Consider the following 20470-nt stretch of genomic DNA (forward strand, 5'->3'; position numbering starts at 1 on the left):
GTTATGTAGCCTATACAACACCAATACGTAGTGGGTTCCAACGTGGTCAGTAAAATGGTACAATCATTTATGTGCGGTGGAAACGTGTTCTGTGAACGTAAGTAAATAAAAGTTGAAATAAGTTATTTGGATATTAAAATGAAAATTATCATGTTTGAAGCTGTGATGTTTTAAGTATTATATAAGCCAAAAGAACTTACGTCTGTTTGCTATGAGTTGGTATTTAGCAACAGCTTCCTTTAGCCGCGATTCAAATGACTGACTAACAAAATGATGATAATTGAGGTAAGGTATAGAAATAAATCGAAGTGTAGAGAAAAGATTAAAAACTGTAAATAATATTACTAATAGACCATAATATTTAGGAACTCTTCATGGTATGAACCAGACTTTTGGGCAAGAGCATGTGCAGTCTGGCATTCTTTGACTTACAAAATATTCGAGCTATCAACATTTCTATCCCCCACTGTACAATCACAATACAACCAACAAAATTCCAGCTCCGTTGACATAAGATAAATTTCTTCCATTGTCCACGCCAGAAATCAAACTCCGGAACGCTATCCATAAAGCCACAACGGCAGATCTGTTCTAGTCATCAGATTAATTTACCATTTTAATTTACAGATGGAATGAATGTCACGATATCGTGCCCATATCGCTTTAACGGTAGATCTGTACTAGTCATCAGATTCAAGTACCATTTTAATATACATGTGAAATGAATGTTAAGATGTGGTGCTCCACAATAGAAATGGAAATCCACACTTTCAGACTAACAAAATTCAGCAAGGCCTCAGTCGACACACATCTGGGAACTATCAACAAATACCTTACTATACAGTAATAATACCGGACAGCTGTATACTAGAGTTCTAGCAGCACTGACGTGAGTGCGAAATATCGCGGACTTGACATCTAGCGGAGCGGCGTGGAATTACGCCCACAAATACAAATATTAACATAGCGGGATTCGGACTATTGTTTAAAACGTGAGTTACTAATGTGGAATAATATAATGAAACACTTAAGAAATGTTGAAAAGCATTTAATGTAAAATTATTATCTTACATCAAAGCTGTATATTATGAGAAATATTGCATACTTCATATTACTTTCCGTAATTAATTGTTACATGTTATTTCTTTGGTTTAGTGAAACAAAATCAATTTTGACATTAAGAATGAATTTACAATATATACACATTGCTGACAACTGCAAAGATAAAATTAATAGTAATCTGATGCTTGTAATAATTAGTAAAGGCATGTGGACAACAATAAAACTTAATTTGATAAAACCTTAAAATTTTCAATACATTTTAACTTCTATTCATTTATTAGGTCTAAATAAAAAAACGTAATTTGTATTTTTCTATCAACATAAAGGCGAAGGAATTAGGCCTACTAAAGAATGTTGTTGACTCACGTTTTATGATCCCTCGGAAGTCGAAAGTACAATTTGGAGCAATTTGTAATGCTGTAATATTGTAGCAATTGAAGAGTACAGGGGAAAAAGGGGGGATGTCCACTTTCAGGCAAAATTCAGATTTCCATTCCCTTATATACTTCATATGAAGAGAATTCATTCTACACTTAGAACAGGGGAAGAAAGTTCTTAGTTACAGAATAACTGCTGGTTAAATTCTCAGTATTATATTCGGAATGATAGAGTTTCACATTTTAAAATTGGTTTCCTGAGAATTGTTTAAAAGTGGACATCCCCCCCTTTTCCCCTGTACTCTTCAATTATAAACAGCACATATACACTTTGACATTTTAACACAACACTAATTAATAAAACTATTAAGTAGCCCAGCAACAATATACATTGCAGTTGATTACAGCTTGTTTCGCGAGTATCTCCACACCGGCCGCCTAGGTAGCGTCGTTCGCGCGCAGAATTGCTAGCTATCCGATATTATTAAAGAAAGGTATTTGCTATCAACCATGATACCACAAATGCTGAGGGGTTTTTTTTCCTCGCTGTTATTTATACTCGCTTTAACATCTTTGGTCATATCGCGAGTTAATCTTCTGTGTGAAATCCGAAGGCCTGTGTACTATTGTTGAGACTGGTTCTATAGGCTAGTTGTGAACTAGATGGCGACTATATATGTATTACTGATTTGTTATGAACATGATTTCGGTGATGAATGAGGCCGTGATATTCAGGGATGTTATGACCCGAATTTCCTGGCATTTGCCTTATGGTGAGGAAAAACCCTGGAAAACCTCAACCAGGAAATTCAACCCGACCGGGAATCGAATTCGGGCCCTCTGCATAATAGCCCAGCATGCTGACTCCGTCTCGAAATAATTATACAAGTTTAAAGTGAAATTAAATTATCACAGAAAATTATCACCATGAGTGCTAGTCTGGTAGGTAATTCCAATGCGAAATTTAATCTTATTGTATGATTTCATTCCATTATTTTTCTGTGAAAGTAGAGGTTATAGATACGAACTTAAGGCTTTTGGAATATGAAATTCATTGGTAAACATTTGAGAAAATAAAGATCTTGACGACCTTGCAATATATATTTCGTGGGCTCCATCAAATTTTGCATTGCAAATAATTAACGAAAGCTAGATTTTCATAATATAGCCTACGTTCCTGTTCGTTAACAGAAAACCACAATTCAAGCCACACAGAGTTTGTGTGCACTCAATGTTGGGTCTCTGGCGATCTGTCAGCACACTTGAGATTTATGTATGTCAACAGAAGACTTGAGCAGGTGTCTGGAGTTGTTCCTGAGTAGCTCAGTCGGTACAGCGTTGGCGCGTTCAGCCAAAGATCACAAGTTCTTTATCCGGCCCCAGAACAATTTTTTCCCTTGAAATTATTCAAAAAAGCTTAATTTTTTATTCTGTTTCTCCATTTCACACGTTCCATTCTTTTCCATATCCACATTTCAAATGCATCTAGTCGTTTCTCTTCACTGTCCAGTCCACACCTATGGAGTAACGGTCAGCGCGTCTGGCTGCGAATCCCGGTCGGGGCAAGTTACCTGGTTGAGGTTTTTTCCGGGGTTTTCCCTCAACCCAATACGAGCAAATGCTGGGTAACTTTCGGTGCTGGACCCCGGACTCATTTCACCGGCATTATCACCTTCATATCATTCAGACGCTAAATAACCTAGATGTTGATACAGCGTCGTAAAATAACCCAATAAAATAAAAATTCACTGTCCATGTTTATGCCTTCTACAGTGCAACATCCCATACAAAGCACTTCACTAATCTCTTTCTTAGTTCTTTTTGCAGACATCAGCAGAAGATGCTTCTTTTCCTATTAAAAGCTTCCTTTTTCATTGCTATCCTTCTTTTGGACTTCCTGGCAGCAGCTCATGTTACTACTTGTAGAACCCCCAAGTATTTGAAGGTGTCGACTTCTACTATCTTTAGTAATTAATAGTGAAAAATACAGTGTAATGTTATAATTAGCCACAGTTCAATGTTGACCTTGTGTGTTTCATGTAAGCGTTTGATAACTAGGATTTCCAGTTCAACTTTCCGCCGAATTGGAATAAAATAATCTCATTAACTATCACTTATTGGTTTTGAGCAGCATAAAACTATTAATTAATTATTCACGTATTATTAGTCAATTTAACATCAGTAAACTTAGTGATTCGCTGTAAATCAGCGCGCAATTATCACACACATTGCATAAGTGATTTTGTTCATAGTTGGTCTATCAGATGTATGTCAAAATTCGCAGATCACTTTGACTCAATAAATGGATTTAAATTCGTTGACTTGCACTTCTATTGATTGGTGCTTAAGTTCGTAGAGTTTTTCTGTACTTACATTCATTTAATAATACCACAGTCTAGTATATACAGTCACGAAGCTCAATACGTAGTAAATATGCATCCATAGATAGTTGCTAACCACTAGGATCGTTACTATCGGCTCATTACAAACAATGCGAAATAGTAGAGGGGCAGTCTATTGTTACTATCACCCTCACAACTCAAGCTTTGTGACTATATACTAGACTGTGATAATACTACAGTGCTACCATAGCAACGAAAAACGCTACGAACTTATGCACCAACCCAATACTATTAAGTCCATTAATAATAACAAGGAATTTTCGAGCTTGGAGGTTGCGCCACAAGTATCACAATTGAATAGTCAACTGCGAGAATGATGGTTGTCACTTTTTTATCGAAAATAAGTTAAGGATAACATCATATAGGCCTACATTAGATGACATAGAATGATTTAGTCATTATGTGAAGGCAAGAATGCTGCTAGTCTGTGAGTTACATGCAATGATAGAAATGCTTTACATGACAAGAACGCTGGATGTCGTCCGACTACACGAAAAGAATTATGATAGTCAGTGGAGAAATATAAAGATCAACACCTCGCGCAATTTTGTGGGCTAAATGGTACAAATTTCTACAGCAAATTTCCATATAAATGAGAAGACAAAATATCAGGTGGCATTGGATTTGTCATGGAATGAACTGACTTTTTTTGTTTTGTTAAGGAACACTAGGACTGAATTTTTGACCAAAATGGTACAAACTTTCAATTTTTTATTTTTTTTACTTAAATGGTGATTTTACATATTTGTCTACGTTTTTGTTTTATATTTTGCCTCCATCCGTCATTTTTTAAGTTTGTCGGCCATTTTTAAATGCCTCGTGAAGGGGTTTAAAATGTGCAACACCCACTTTCCCTCAATTGTAGTAATGTCTTTATTTCTCGACTCTCATATTCAAATTTCCCTCAGTTTTCTCTGTAGATGCTTCAAAGCATGTCTCTTCTGTCATATTTTGATGTTTGTAGGAACTAATATCACCGTAATCAACCCAAAATGAAAATGAAAGTTTGCACGCTTCAATATGGAGAAAATGTCGAAAGAAAAATTTTGTTTTCAAAAAGAGGCTGGACATAGCAACCTGCAATGTTGTTGGAGAGTACAATATGGGATGCAGTGCCAAACAACACCGCAAGACCACTGTCAGACAGGAGTATCTTCCAATAGAAACACAAGAGTATGCAGCGAGGCGAAACAAGAGGAGGCTGTATGAGACTAAGAAGTCAAATACTGATTCCAAGAGGATGCAGAGGATGTCGAAAACGACGAAGGAGGAAGCCAAGAAGAAGAAGAAGAAGAAGGAAGGGAAAAGCTATGGTGCTGGAGAGTTCTAAAGCAATGAATGTGAAAAAAAAATCAACATTCTTTTAATAAATTACATTTTCTCAAAACGACATTTTTCATCATATAAATGGTCCCTCGCGGTTTCCATTTGCTCCAAGTTACATGCAATTTTGCATGAATGCTCTCTATATATCAATACACAAAACTGTGCATGAAACTGGCTCTTGATTAAATGCTTCTCGTATAATTAATTTTTAATTAAAAAAACTGATGACGAAAACAAATTGTCCCAAATGAAAATTGTTATACATCTTGATTACATAATTTTTAACACTATATCACTTAGCATAGGAATGCAACAATGATTACTATCACGTGTTAATAGAACTAAATTTAAGAATATCTTAATTCTATTAACACGTGAAAGTAATCATTATTCTATTTCTAAGAAAATTTTTACATTCTTCAACAGTGCTACAATTTTAAAATCAATGCTTAGTTTTATTAATTATGGAATGTAAATCCTTGACAAAAAATTTAAAACAGAATTTCAGTTATAGTCCCGCAAGGGGCATTTTGAATTTACGGATGATTTAGTATGATAAAATAAGAATAAAATTAGTATTGATGGAACTATTACGTTAGATTTGTTGGAATTTGGTACACACACATACACACACACACACACACACACACACACACACACACACACACAGAATCAACCCACAAAATTTGAAAACAATTGAACCAAAACTATAGAAAATGTCAAATTCAGTCCCATTGTCCCTTAAGATAACGTATTAAATATTTCAGGATAAAATTAATGATTAATGAAATATTTGGAGTTAAATCGAATCCGGGAATCGAACCCGGGCCCTATGCATAAGAAAGCAGCATGCTGACTCCTACACCACAGAGGTGGTCTCCAGTAATTATACCTATGTTAGCATTAAGAATTAATTTTCATTATTTAAGAAGTCATTTTTCAACTCTATCGTTTTTTCTTTCCCATCGATATATTTTAAACATCTATAGTAGGTTTCGTTGTAATCCTATATTCTATGACTCTTTTGACTTGATAGGTATTAGAAATTAGCGCCGGCCTGGGTGACACAAACGGGAAAGGCACGGCATGTCTGTATCTCTTGGTCCGAAGGATTGTGGGTTCGAGTCTCGCCTCAGACATGGGCGTTTTGTAGTACGAGTTTAAGGAACTAGAAAACATAAAAAGAGAAAATCGAAAAAAGCCGTTTTCAGTACAAACCCTCCATCTCATAGGACGTCACATACATATGGGACAAACATTCTTACTCGTGACAGGATTCGAACCCAGGAATATGATTTCCCCACGTAGAGTCAACGATGTCCCTTATTCGTCGCATATAGGCCTACACGATTGGCATCCTCAATTACGGGTTATTATTAAAGGATTCTTGTGTAGTTTGAGTAGGATTTTCATTCCCTTTGTGCGTAGTCCCATCTTGAAACGGCAATACCTCGCGTTGTATAGTACAAACGATTGCTATAAGGACGTGAGAGTATGGCGGTCACTTGGCGATGCTTATAATGACGTGAGAGAAGCACAAAAGGAAGTGACGACGAGAGCTATGATTGGAATTGTGATGGGAACACAGCGCCGCTCAAAAGCCGCAAGCATTTGTAAGAGCCGCCTTCCACACCCCCCCCCCCCCATCCAAGTCTTCTGCTGTCCCTTCCACGAACATCGATATTTCCATTTTACTGGATGATAAATAGACGACGATATCCAATTCACTTCAAAAGTGTGAGCCTCTTTAGTTACGTTTCTACCTTGCCATATTTAGAAAAAATACGAGTGAAGTCTACGGTTTACTTGTAACGAATCAATTTTCAAGTTTTTTGCTGTGTCAAATACTTAATTTCCTTCCCTCTTATCTTCCTTTTCCCTAATTTCCTTCATGTCGCCCCACTTTTTTCTTTTCTCTTTTCCCGCCATCCCTCCTTCTCACTCATTTTTATTTCCACTAATTCCTCTCTTCTCCCTACGTTCCTTCTTACTTGACATCTCTCACCTCCCATTCTTCCTCCGTCGCGACGCATCGTTCTCTTTCGATCTCCGTCCCTCCTTTTCTTCCTAACTCTCCATCATTCCCGTCTTTTCCTCACAGTTCTCTTTCCTCCCTTTCTATCTTCCTGTGTTTCTTAATTCTATTTTCATTTGCTTCTTCCTACTTTTGTTTTTATCTTACTTTCTATCATTTTTTTGCTGTACTCCTTGTATCTAAGGTTGTTGAAATTTAAGCATTTATGTATCTACTATTACTCGTCTCAAATAACAAAAAGCTTTGTTTCTCCTGGTTGGGAGAAGTTCCCTGGTTGAATTTGTTTCCGGGTTTTCCCTCAACCTATTAAGAGCAAATGCTAGGTAACTTTCGGTGCTGGACCCTGGACTCATTTCGCTGGCATTATCACTTTCATTTCACTCAGACCCGAAATAACCATAGTAGTTGCTAAAGCGTCAGAAAATAAACCAATCAATAATAACAGTGATGAAGATAATGATAATGATAATAATTATTGGAGAAATAAATGGGATAACGGAAATTCATGAAGGCCCTCACTTTTGGTGTTCATTCTTTGGAATTTTTTTAATTCAAGCACTACATCTGAATTTGAATTTGAACTATTTATTGCGTAATACTCTCCTGGAATATCATCAAAGACGACATGTGATAGTTGATAGTGCTCAGTTTTTTTTTTCCTTGTCCGGAGAATCGGCTTTCGATCTCAGAGCCATTCTTTGCCTGATGTTTTAAATATTTTCTATTAAACATTATAGACCACTGCGCACTGGTGAGATAGAATCTTAAAACTTTGTCTACAGAAATCTCACTAGAGGTTTTGATTTATGTAGAAAATATAAAAATTCGAGTGGTATTTAATTGATTATTATACGATTAGAAGAAAGTATATAAAGATTAGAATAAATAAAGTACTCTAATACAGTAAAATATTAATTGACTTACTAAAACACTAAACTGTATTGAAAATGTATTATCGTACCATCTCATCATTACAAATATTCCGCTAGATGGCAGTAGTGTGTTATGATCAGTGTTCTCTTGTTACCAGTTGTGCTAATTATACAATCTTCATTAAACTTTATGGACGATTATTAATGAAGAAGGCATTGTTGATTCAGTTTCATTTTTATTTAAACAGTTGCATTTCACTTCAATTATCAATAATTATGTTAAACAATCTCTGATACGTGACTATCCATAATCTCATACGCAGAAGCTATAACATAACCTAAATACTATAAACAAGATAAATTATAGTAAACTGTTAATTATGGATGATGAAATAAGCATGAATCTTCTAAAAGGTACAATTATTGAAAGTACAACGTTGGCAAACAAAGAAACAAATGCTAGGTAGGTGATAAAAACAAACAAATGCTAGGGAGGTGATAAAAATTGTAGGATAAGCAGCCATTATTGGTTGAAACACGTCGTTCCATACCGTTTTATTGGTCAAAAGTAGTATGACGTAGTAAAAGTGTAATAGTCAACATAATCGTCCTCAAAATTCATGCGCTAGCTATATTTTACAGTTACGAACAGGTTTTCGCTACTGAAAATCGGCAGACATTTTAAAATCATTTTTCAACACTTTTACTTTTATTGCATTTACTCACATTCAAATTACTATAGGCTCGCAATAAATCTCAAGAACAACACACCCTCGACACTCAACTGAATTTCAGAACGCACACCCTATTCGATACAACACTAGCAATCGCAAAAATATCCCCACTACTACCTACACTTTCCCACCCCACATGACACAAGCAAGAAGAAACCGAAAGAACGCGCAAAACAGATGTAAAGTTTAATAAATTAACACATTCAAGTATAAAAGTTGTTAATTTAAGTAGTTTTAATCATCATTAACATTAAAACTGCACCGTAACTAGTTCCGAAACCAATGCAACAATTTCTTTTTTCAAATTGAACTGTTTTTTCGCTTCGTCTCCCGTGTAATTTTAATCTATCAATTTTCTCCTTGCTATCATCTCGTCGACTGTGAAAGGCATCCAGAGATAAAAGAAAGACTAGAATAAATAGCAGTGTCTATAACGCATGGTTTTTTAACCCTTCCAGTGATGGATGCTCTCGCTGTAATACTGCCGTTCTTTATACAGTATTGTAGCTCGCATGTTTTCATTTAGAATACTTTAAATAATTAGATGGGAACGCAGCCTCAAAGCATCGTACTGTACCAGCGTGCGCGGATCCTATTACCACGTCATACATCAAACCGCGCGCGGTCTTGCTTCCGCTTTTCATTACATTTTTCACATTCCTACCTATCCCCGAGGCAGCCAGACCCCGATTTTTACATCTTGCACAAAAGAATAGCTACAGACACTTCCACACGAAATTGTCTCTCTCTAAATATTAACGTTACGCGTAGTTTTTGCAAAATTCTCCTATTTTATGTTACACGTTTAGTATGTAACACAGGAGAGTTTTACATTCGAAAGAGAGCGTTGCATTCACCCCTCTATGCCACAAACTCACCTAATGTGTGTTCGATTCCTGGCAGAGAAGTCAAAATCATTTCCTCATTCCATTCATTCACCCAGTCGGCCATTCCATTAATCCAATCATTTATTCATCCATTCACTCAAGTCATTCACACAATCCACTAATTCTCTCATTCCCTCATTCCACTCATTTTATTCATTCGTCCATTTCACACATTCCCTCATTCCATTAATTCAAACATACATTCACCCATTTACTCAATCAAGTAGTAGTAGTAGTAGTAGTAGTAGTAGTAGTAGTAGTAGTAGTATTAGTAGTAGTAGTAGGTAGTAAGTAGTAGGTAGTATAAGTAGTAGTAGTAGTAGTAGGTAGTATAAGTATTAGTAGTAGTAGTAGTAGGTAGTAAGTAGTAGTAGTAGTAGCAGGTAGTAGTAGGTAGTAGTAGTAGTAGGTAGTAGTAGGTAGTAGTAGTAGTAGGTAGTAGTAGTAGTAGTAGGTAGTATAAGTATTAGTAGTAGTAGTTGTTGTAGTAGTAGTAGGTAGTAAGTAGTAGTAGTAGTAGTAGTAGGTAGTAGTAGTAGTAGGTAGTAGTAGTAGTAGTAGTAGTAGTAAGTGTTGTTTATTGTCTTTACTGGCTTTGAGTCAGAGGTCGTTTTAGGGTCTTATACGCGAAGGATGCCCTCTCCAGCCATTGTACATAAATAATAATAAATATATATTTACATACTGTATATGACACTATTTCTGGCATAAGTGCCAATAGGTGTGTGAGTGCAGTGATTGGTTTTTTATTTATGTATTTTTTATTTTATTTATTTTGATTTATTTTGGTGTAGGCCTAATTTGTTAATTTGCGATGCTTAAGGAATGGTGAACGGGACAAGAGTTCGGGGTAAAAGATATCAGTTGGTAGACAGCATTAAGGTATTATATGGAGAGATTAAGAGGAAAGCAAGAAATTAGGAAGAATGGGAAATGCTGGGTTTGCAGTTAAAGACCTGCTCTTGGGCAGAACACTGTACATACATACATACATACATACATACATACATACATACATACATACATACATACATACATACATACATACATACACATATGCATACATACTGTACTTCTTTTTTTTTTTAGATTTTTAAGTTTCCCCTTCCGGTGGCAGAAGCGTCTGAATGGTTATGGAGACTTTCATGGTGTAGTGTTATTTTATTGATCTGCCTCTCTGTTGCTGTCGCGTGTCCTCTCAGACAGTATTCAAATTTCCAACACGTGTTTGCAATTTTGTTTGTGTGTTTTAGTTTGGTGGTTGGGGCCGGTGGTAATTGTCGAGGAGTTTCTCCAGTGTTGTTCTGTTGTTTGTGTTTGGTGGATTTGCGAAGATGTGTTGTGTACATACGCGATTTACTGTCGAATGTGTGTATTTCCTGTTTATGTTGTTTAGGTGTGTGAAGAGTGGCTTTGTTTTTGTCGTAGTGTAAACTGTGTTGTTTCTGGTGCGTCTGTGCAGGTGGAAGATTTGGCGAAGAATTCTTCTTTCGCGGGCTTCAAATTTCGATTGGGTCGTTGGAGGGGCTTGTGTGAGAAAAATGGAGGGATGTATGCATAGGGATCTAACCAATGCTTTGTATAGGTGGAGGAATGTTTCGGTTATACAGCCGGATCGATTGATGCTACTTAGGTAGCTTATTGCTCTGGTGGCTAGTGGTAGTAGTAGTAGTAGTAGTAGTAGTAGTAGTAGTAGTAGTAGTAGTAGTAGTAGTAGTAGTAGAATAGACTTTAAAGATGAGCAGGACTTATGTTTTTTGTGGCTCAATTAAAATCTTATGGAGATCAATACTCAATGATCGAAAAATGTGGTTTTTGAAGACAATTTATTACTTCAAAACGCAGAAACTGAATGTTGGTAAAATTAATAATCTTTAATGATCTTTCAAATAATGAAAATTAAAAATGATGCTCTATGTGACCCCCGTTTGCACGCACAACCATTTGTAGGCGTCTTCTCCATTGCCCAATTGCACGAATTCTTGTTTTGTAGTCGACTTCATACAAAATAGTCCATAGGATTAAGATCTCGTTTGAAAGTCCAGCGGAAACCTCAGAGAATCTGATAAATGCTATCTTTCACGCAATAATCTCTCAGGAAGGATATCATGTCCGTATCTTGCTAATCAATCGTTGTACACTTCAAACAGACCATTCTCGCTGAGCGTAGTTCCTTACAATTTGACGGGCAGATAAATTATCATATTGGTGCAAATGTTTAATGAAAATGTCTTCGTTCGTTAAGCGACCCCATTATTCACAAAATGAGAACTCAAAAGGGAAGAAAACAAATGATGATAGCACAACAAATGGCTTGGCCTGCTGAACTTGTAAGACCGTAACGCTTAGTTCGGCATAAACGATCGATTTTGCACTGCCTTACAAAAAATAAAAAATAATGTTTAATAAATGGTAACAAATTAAATATTACAGTGCTTTCTGGGTCTACAAGAACTGTGAAATTTTTTGTGAGATAAACTTTCAAGTGAAATCATTAGCTACTGGAATATAACCCTAGATCATGTATGTAACAGATAAATCATCGCTATGTTAAAATCGGCAGCACTTTGAAGAGAACAACCGCCAGGATCGCCACCCGTCCGCCGTGAACGAACACGAGATGGCAGTACAGTCGCTAATGCAATTCAAATGAGAATTATGACGTGACTCCTTACGTAACAACTAGATGGCAGCGTAGTAAACCTGACAAAAGTTGTTAACGTCAAAGCCTATAAGGCCGACCTATCTGTTACATACATGATCTAGGATATAACCGTTTAAATTGTATGCCTTTTTTTTTTTGTCCACTGTATATATTAAAATATTTAGAGTTACGTAAGATAAAACTTAGCATTTTATATGCATTACAAACAATGTTAGTAATGCTTGATTTCAGAACAAATCAAATCTATGAAACCGGAACAGATTAAGAAGCCTAGTCCGTGCAAGTTACGATGATTTAAGTTGATTTGAAAATCAGGTAATTGGAGTGTAGAACAGATTACATCGCTTAAACCTACCTTTCATTATAATTATGTCATTATAATTATAACGAGATTCTCTGTGAATACCTCCTATCTGCGTAACTTAGCAACCGACTTGTACTGATATCCGTTTCTGTCGTTCTGTTCTGACCGCATCAGATTAGCAAGACTTCAAGAACTTTAATTAATAATTCCTGTTTGCTCGGGTAGGGCAAAGAACCTCCTCCGAAATGAGATAAGAGGATCACTGTTCAGAAATTTTCAAACGAAATGCTGTATTCCGCCAAATTAAATCCAGAGAACGCTGTAAGAGAGCGCAACAAGTCAGTAGCCATTCCCTCTTAATTCCCTAGAGATCTCCGTCTCCGAAGGGACTAATTTTGAGTTCAATTAATTACCGGTTTCTGACATCTAATAGATATTACTCGCTAATCAGTACTTCTCAGACTTGGTTGACGCATTTTTCCGTCAATAAAACTCAATTTTCCCTTCATGAGATCTTAAATTTCCATTCACCTCTAAAGTAAATTTCAATGGACTCTTTTCAGATACACAGGATCAGGCAGGGAAACCTTATGGTTTTTAAATGCACATTATGCGAGAAAATTTTACTAACTGAAAATATTTATTTTATAGATATACTAAACAAAGTATGCCTTGGATCCTCACTGGTGACGTTCCATCTTAAATTGTTGGCATTAGCCTAGATCATATATACTCAGATTGCTCGGCATTATAGGCTTTGATGGTAACAACTTTTGTCAGGTTTAGTACGCTGCTATTTAGTTATTACATAAGGAGTATGGTCATAACTCCCGTTTGAATTGCATTAGCGACTGTACTGCCATCTCGTGTTCGTTTACGGCGGACGGGTGGCGATCCTGGCGGTTATTCTCTTCAAAGTGCTACCGATTTTAACATAGGGATGAGCAATCTGTTATATATGTGATCTGGGGTATTAGCACAGTCTAGTACCTATATACAGTCACGAAGCATGAGTTGTGAGGGTGCTAGGAACAATAGACTGTGCAGGTACTATTTCGCATTATCTGTAATGAGGCGATATTAGTGATCCTAGTGGTTAGCAACTATCTATGGATGCATATTTACTACGTATTGAGCTTCGTGACTGTATATACTAGACTGTGGTATTAGGTTCGTTCCAACAAAGATAGCTTATTATTATTATTATTATTATTATTATTATTATTATTGTCTTTGTCATCATTATCATTAAATACGAGGTTATCTGGCATCGAATGAATTAGTCGTAGAGGGTGGTATTTTGCGAGCGGTAATTTGTCATAGAATTACTTGACATTTCCCTTACAGTTGAAAAAAAATTCCAGCTTTATAATAAGCCTACTCGGGATTTGAATTTGCGCCCAAACACTTCCTTCGATAAGCAGATAAACGCACCACCAATGAACTACGAAGGTGGAAAGATTGGAAAGATGACTTATCGAAAACAAGTTTCAATTATTTCTTCGTGTAATTTTACATAGTTTCGCCAAAAAGGTTTGAATTCCTGCTGTCAAAATTTTAATTATTGCGCGAGAATATAATTTCAATTTTGCGTGAGGAAATTTTTAAAGACTTTCACTTTAAATATTTTAAATTGTATGTAAATACGAGTAAAAAGCGTTTCAAATTCTGTGTATACAAAATGCTATGGTGTTACAGGAAAACAAGTTCTAATTATCTTTCATAATTTCATATAATTTCACAGAAAACTGTCTCTCCGAAATTTTACATAGTTCCTTCGAAAATAATCTTCAACAGACTTCAAAATTTTACACTAGTACGTGCAAAATATAAGTCTTTGCATCAATATTACGAGATTTAGCCGACTTATTTTTTTATTACAATTACGAAATTTTTGTCACAATCCTAAATTTCTACCTAAGTGTTGAATTAAGAAACAACATTCTTAGACAAAATCTTAATCCCTTATTTGACGGTTCAATTTTCAATATTAATTTGAGTTATATAAGAGACTTATTAAGTTTGCACGTATTGAACTTAAAATGTTTGACTTAAAATTTCGTAAATTGTCCATACTGTATTCGATTCTTTCTGTCTTACTCATACACACGCACACAATACAGTTTTCAAAGCCGTCTAGGCTACACAAAACTTAAATTACATTTGAAAATGGTGGTTTCATATCTACTATAATGGGGACTTGATCATATAAAAGATAACTGTAAACGTATTATCTATGTAATATAAACATCATCCCAACCTTTCCAGCAATTTTTAAATGAATGTTTTCTCAATTTATCTTCAAGTTCTCTCTATATGACATTTCTTTCCCCTCACTCATCTTTTCCACATCTTAAAATTTTCCATCGTCGAGAGATCTCTCTTTCTCTCCATACGGTTACACTTCATTAAATTATAGTTGTTTTCATTTAGAATGAACCATGCTACATGTGCCAGAGGAGAAATTGTGTGGGAGAGACAGGGCTCTGAAATGAACCAGACTGCTACAAGAGACTGACAAGGAATCTCTTGCTATACCACCCTCCACTCACTTGTTCCGAGTCCCCTACCACTTACGTTTCTGTGGAGTCAAGCTGTTTGGTTCATTTAAAATGTAAAACTACTGTCTCAGTGATTATTATTATTATTATTATTATTATTATTATTATTATTATTATTATTAAGCTTCGAAATTTAGTACCTGATAGAGTACAGCAGATTGAATTCAGGTTAACAATGTTGTAAGGTTACCAGACGAAGGAAGTCACTGGCTGGTGAATCGACGCATATTAAGTAACGAAGTTGGAGATCACAGTATCAAACTGAATTCCAAAGTGTCTTGTTTGCTCTAAGATGATAACCCAATATTTACTTGCTTTACTTAGATCCTTCAAAATTGGGAAACAAAAAATTTATAATATAATTTAATGAACCCTGATACACAAGGTACAACAAAAATCTACTTTTATAAATTAATAGTACAACCCTTTGTGTCTATTAAACGTGTATATCATGCCAAAACTGAAGAGCTCCAAGCAGCATCTATTTATTAAAGAATTGAGCAGTAAGTATTTATATAAAGTGAGTAAACTATCATGTAGACCAGTGATGTCAAAACAAGCGCATTTTTCTGACCTTGATGTCGTGCGAGGGGATCAAGCGCTAAGTTTGGAAAGAGGAAGGGTTGTGTATATGAATATGCAGCTTGTTGGATTAAGAAAACAGTGGTGCACAAACTTCAAACGGAACGTGAAATTTTATGTCGTTATTTTTATATGGCTTCTTTCTGTTTGGTATTATCTATATTGTCTGTAAAACAAAAGTACTAATACCAATTTCTTAATATTGCAGTTGTGTTTTAAACGTTAATAACATAATAAAGAGTTAAGAAGAAATATTCATATAAATTCCATACTAGTACAACTATACTGTACTAAATTGATGAAATACATCAATTATAAAGAAAGTGATAGCCCAAAAAAAAAAAAAAAAAAAAAAAAGATTGAGTATGACAGGATAAGTTGGAATTGATATTAATGGTACCTTTAGCTATATAAAAGTAATCAATAAACTAATAAAAACAATATTACAGTACAAAGCAAAGTTACCTAGGTGCTGTATATGTTTTAAATGTAACTAATATTCCATAACAAAACACTTATCGTATTATGCTTTTAAGGTGATATTGGTTAGCAATTTCCTAACATCAGAATATTAAATTATTTTCTCGAAATCTGCTGAAGCTATAGAGCTTACATTTTTACAACACATGGGCACATATCTTTTGCTTATGATGTAACAGTAGTTGCTTTGTTAATTCATTTCCTTACTCACAATTTCCATGCGAATATTTTAAAAATTTTCAATACACTATCTTCAGTAATACGTATTTGCGTATATTAGATTTACGAAAACACTCTGTAAGGCTACTAAATAAACAGGCGTATACCTGAAAATTTTACTTTTCTATACGAAAAGTTGAGAAAATATTTCTTTTGAATAAAAATCAAACTTGTGAAAAATGAGCATTAAAATTAAAACTTACATTCTTATAATGCACTTATACTTCCCAGACAAATCTAAAAATTAACATGGATACAGTTTTAATAAGTTCTCTTCCCTTTATCTATTGAATCAGTGCTGGCCATCCCTGAATATAGCTCGACCAAGCGGCATATACTACCACTTTCGTCTGTCTCTTTCCTTTCCGCTGTAAAGCGCTCAGGCTCTCCTGAGCTCTAAAGAGCACGCTTACTCCTATGGGCATCAATTGACATCACTGATGTAGACTATACTTCGTTCCTAAGTGTCCTACGCATAGACATTTCGCTATCCCGCGCTACGAGCGTGCTAAACTAGCCTCGGGTATCGACTGATTACTTGTACAGGATTCATATCATATATCATATCATATCATATCATATCATATCATATCATATCATATCATATATCATATCATATCGCTAACACTGATTTATGAATACGAAAAATGTCAATTCGCTGGTCATCCACCGGAAGCCCGCGCTAAGACTGTCTATGAATATGCCCATAATGTCTGACTGGAAAAGTAAACATTGCCGGCAGGGGAGGAGAGAAGTACAATTGCTATTCAACCAATGGCAGAACTCTCATTCCACTCTTGTCCTGAAGTTGGGCAGGGTTAAAACCGCTTCAGACGGCTTTAATTTCTTTATCGTTATTTATTTTTATCCTGAACTGTGAACACAGTTGAATTTGGACTCCGAAGATCAGAATTTAAGAAGTTAAAAAAAATATAGAAAAGTTAGGCTATGCAAGATTTGCAAGTCAAGAGAAGTTCCTCAGTCGAACTCATTCTGTGTCTCAGAAGTGTGAGATAAACAAAAAATATTCACCAAGCTGATAAAAATGAGAACGTGATAAAGTTAAGCTTAAAGTTAAAATGCCGTTGGAAAACACACCTTGTTTCCGCGGAATCCTTTCAAAATCGCGGACTACCAGGAGTCCACGGACCACAGATTGGAAATCCCTGGCAGCTAGTATCTACGTATCGCTAAAACTGTAAGTTTACCTGCATAATTTTGACATTAAGGTTACTAAAAATATAACAAATGAAAAGCTAATAGATTATAATAATTGTTGAACCAGATTTTATAAACAAAGTGCAAGAGGTTCAGTAACAGTAAGTGCATTATTATACATCATCATCAACTACTATAAAGACTAGTTAGAGAGACAATTTCCGGATTCACGATTAATATCTCATACGACTTATATTTGTGAATAAAATCCCTTTATCTTTATTTCTTTGGTATTGCGAGGAAGATAAAATAGGGCATTTCGGTGTAGACTCCCTGTATTTTAAGTTCATTAAGTCCTGAACTCCTTTTAGAAAAATCACAATGTCGCATTACTAGATATACCAAATAATCTGGTGCAATTAAATATATTTTACAGGAACCGAACCTTCCATTTTTATACACTTTCAACCTTTCATTTATTTATATTTCCTGGAATACGTATTTAATCGAGAGATCGATTATATTAAAGCGCTACTCCGTCATTTCACTGTCCTGAAAACCTGCTCTGTGGTTTCCACTTGTATTTTTTATTCTCAGTGTAATTAAATTGCCACTTTTTTGCTAATGTTTTAACTGACAAATGACGTCCATTTCGATGATATGACAGTTGTTAGCAATTTCGAAATTACCAAGAGCATGCGCCAAATTCCACTGTCCTATAAATGACATTCTTCAATTAGCCTACATCCAGCGTATTAAATCTGCTTTGTTTAGTTTCTTTCACATGTTTTACATTACGCGCCGCGTTCCTCAAATTACGGCCCGCATAACGCTCGTGTTTTTCGAAGTATAGAAGTGTAACTTGGAGTTGCAATATGAAGTTATGAGTTGATAATTGTATAAATGTGAATGAGATATCTCTAGAAGTATAGATCCATTACACCAAAAGTCTATCCTTCGTTCAATTAATTATAACTAGGCCTACGTTTGTCACTGATGAACAGTTTGTGTGAACAGTAGCGGCAAAAAAAAAAAAACCGGACCGACCCTTGTTGCTGATTTCAGAGCCTTGTTCACCCCAGAGCATGACAGACTGGTAACTAAGACTTACGTGGTTCGAATCCTGCCTGGGAAGGAAACTTCTTTTTATTCCTTATTCAAATTTATTGCCAACTAGCCGTACCCGTGCGCTCCGCTGCACCTGTTAGAAATAAATATAAAGTAATTACGTAATTAAAATAGGACGTTTGATCCAGGGAACATTCGTGTTTGTTAGAAGGATAAATCGTTTAATATGTTACTTAATTGAAATTGTATTTAAATAATTAAATTGCGATCATTTCGGTTCAGAGAGCACTCATTTGGTGCAATGACAATTCCTTTAACATGTTTCTTATTTGTTATTACACGCAACTATAGTTTAAAGAAGATTGACATATCATTTAGTTTTATTGTGCATACTTTATATTACTTGCTATATGGTTCCATTGAATTAAGATAACTTAATTTTAACCCTTGTTTTCTACGTCTTCAGTAAATGACGCTTGGCCCACTATGGTTCTGAAACCTTCAAATAATTTAAATAGTGATACAGCATAAACAGTGATATGTAATTATATTTCTTTCTTTCGAAAATGTAAGAATTCACGATCTCCTATGTACCATTGTCATGGAATGAATAAATGTGTTTTTTCTTCCTATTCAAAAATTTTATATTTTGCACATGGGAATTACTGCAGGAACAACAACGCTACAATCTGAGGCGGTGGTGAAAACGTATTGTATTATTATTTTAAAAGTCTATCAGACCTACCAAATTTTGCATAGAATAAAACTTATCGGAAATCATTTTTAAAGAAACTTTTGTTGTGTAACATTTTTCACAAAAAAAACAATAATAAGCGAGATATTTCGATTTAATGCAGGCCCCGTTAAATGAAGTAGTTTGAATGCCATATAGCCTAAAATCTAAATTACAACGAACTTAACTTATATTTCAGTTTTCATCGAAATCCGTTCAGCCATTATCGCGTGAAAAGGTAACAAACATCCAGACAGACATACAAACAAAAATTTCAAAAAAGCGATTTTCGGTCTCAGGATGAATAATTATACATGTTAACACTAATTATTTTTGGAAAAGGTAAAATTACCAGAAAATTTTCGGCTACATATTTATTATTATATTATTATATTATATTATATTATATTATATTATATTATATTATATTATATTATATTATATTATATTATATTATATTATATATTATATTATATTATATTATATTATATTATATATTATATTATATTATTTTATATTATTTTATATTATATTATATTATATTATATTATATTATATTATATTATATTATATTATATTATATTATATTATATTATATTATATTATATTATATTATATTATATTATATAAAAAGTGCGTTGATAACGGATGTACTCCGATAAGAAAGTTTTTAATTTGTTGTGGGGGCTCTTGAATCTCAGAAGCAACAACCTTTACAACAGCGCAACATAATCTGCTTGGCTCATTACCCAATTTTTTTTTTTTTTGCATTGCATTTATTGCATATATAGTCTATTTTATGTATTTTAACACGATTCAATTGAGCATAGTTAAAATTTGAATTATAAAATAATGGATTGCTAAGCTAACGTACTATTACTGCATACTAAATCAATACACTCTCGTTGTTCATTAATTCTCTGAGATTAAAATGAGTGTGTACATAAATATTATTTTAAGAAATACAGAAAACGAATGTACAAAAAAGCCTGTCAAATTTTCTGT

Source organism: Periplaneta americana, chromosome 15 (assembly GCF_040183065.1).
Source record: "Periplaneta americana isolate PAMFEO1 chromosome 15, P.americana_PAMFEO1_priV1, whole genome shotgun sequence".
In the NCBI taxonomy this organism is placed as follows: domain Eukaryota; kingdom Metazoa; phylum Arthropoda; class Insecta; order Blattodea; family Blattidae; genus Periplaneta; species Periplaneta americana.